The sequence below is a fragment of the Mustela putorius genome, unplaced genomic scaffold (assembly GCF_011764305.1).
Source record: "Mustela putorius furo isolate JIRA1106 unplaced genomic scaffold, ASM1176430v1.1 tig00003962_pilon_pilon_pilon, whole genome shotgun sequence".
Classification (NCBI taxonomy): Eukaryota; Metazoa; Chordata; class Mammalia; order Carnivora; family Mustelidae; genus Mustela; species Mustela putorius.
The window spans coordinates 13,226,618-13,228,770 of record NW_025422106.1 but is presented as its reverse complement, the minus strand read 5'-3'; positions in this window follow the sequence as shown (position 1 = coordinate 13,228,770).

Below are 2,153 nucleotides of genomic sequence, written 5' to 3'. Positions count from 1 at the left end.
CCAACAGTACATTAAAAGGATTATTCACCATGACCAAGTGGAATTTATTCCAGGGCTGTAAGGTTGGTTCAACATCCGCACATCAATCAATGTGATACAATACACTAATAAAAGAAAGAACAAGAACCATATGATACTCTCAATGGATGCTTAAAAAGCATTTGACAAAGTAGAGCATCCTTTCTTGATCAAAACTCTTCACAGTGTAGGGGTAGAGGGTACCTACCTCAATATCATCAAAGCCATCCATGAAAAACCCACAATGAATATCATTCTCAATGGGGAAAGACTGAGAGCTTTTCCCCTTAGGTCAGGAATATGGCAGGGCTGTCCATTCTCATTAATGGCATTCAACATAGTACTAGAAGTCCTAGCTTCAGCAATCAGAAAACAAAAAGAAATTAAAAGCATCCAAATCAGCTAAGAAGAAGTCAAACTATCACTCTTTGAAGATGATAAGATACTTCATGTAGAAAACCCAAAAGACACCACTCCTAATCTGCTAGAACTTAAACAGGAATTCAGTAAAGTGTCAGGATATAAAATCAATGCACAGAAATTGGTAGCATTTCTATACACCAATAGCAAGACAGAAGAAAGAGAAATTAAGGAGTCAATCTCATTTACAATTTCACCTAAAACCATAAGGTGCCTAGGAATAAATCTAAGCAAAGAGGCAAAGAATCTGTACTCAGAAAACTATAAAATGTTCATGAAAGAAATTTAGGACGACACAAAGAAATGCAAAAGTTTCCATGCTCATGAATTGGAAGAACAAATATTGTGAAAATGTCTATGCTACCTAAGGCAATTTACACATTTAATGCAATCCCTAACAAAATACCATCCATTTTTTTCCCCAAAAATTGAACAAATATTCCTAAAATTTATACGGAACCAGAAAAGACCCCAAATAGCCAGATGAATGTTGAAAAAGAAAGCCAAAGGTGGTGACATTACAATTTCAGACTTCAAGCTCTATTACAAAGCTGTCATCATCAAGACAGTATGGTACTGGCACGAAAACAGACACCTAGATGAATGGAACAGAATAGAGGCCAGAAGTAGACCCTCAACTCTATGGTCAATTCATCTTTGACAAAGCAGGAAAGAATGTCCCACGGGAAGAAAAAAAAAAAACAGTCTCTTCAACAAATGGTGTTGGGAAAATTGGACAGCCACACGCGGAAGAGTGAAACTGGACCATTTCCTTTCACCACACACAAAAGTAGACTCAAAATGGATGAAAAACCTCAGTGTGAGACAGGAATCCATCAAAATCCTTGAGAAGAACACAGGCAGCTACCTCTTCGACCTCAGCCGCAACAACTTTTTCCTAGAAACATCACATCGCCAAAGGCAAGGGAAGCAAGGACAAAAATGAACCATTGGGACTTCATCAAGATCAAAAGCTTTTGCACAGCAAAGGAAACAGTCAACAAAACCAAAAGAAAACTGACAGAATGGGAGAAGATATTTGCAAATGACATATCAGATAAAGGGCTACTATCCAAAATCTATAAAGAACTTGTCAAACTCAACATGCAAAGAACAAATAATCCAATCAAGAAATGGGCATTAGACACAAACAGACATTTCTGCAAAGAAGACATCCAGATGGCTAACAGCTGCATGAAAAAGTGCTCCACATCACTCGGCATCAGGGAAATACAAATCAAAACCACAATGAAATACCACCTCACACCAGTCAGAATGGCTAAAATTAACAAGTCAGGAAACGAAGATGCTGGCGAGGATGTAGAGAAAGGGGAACCCTCCTACACTGTTGGTGGGAATGCAAGCTGGTGCAACCACTCTGGAAAACAGCAGGGAGGTTCCTCAAAAAGTTGAAAATAGAGCTACCCTACAACCCAGCAATTGCACTACTGAGTATTTACCCTAAAGATAACAAATATAGTGATCCAAAGGGGCACGTGCACCCCAATGTTTATAGCAGCAATGTCCACAATAGCCAAACTATGGAAAGAAATTAGATGTCCATCCACAGATGAATGGTTAAAGAAGATGTGGTAGATATATTCAATGCAATACTATGAAGCCATCAAAAGAAATGAAATCTTGCCATTTGCAACAACGTGGATGGAACTAGAGGGTATTATGCTGAGTGAAATTAGTCAACCAGAGAAAGACAA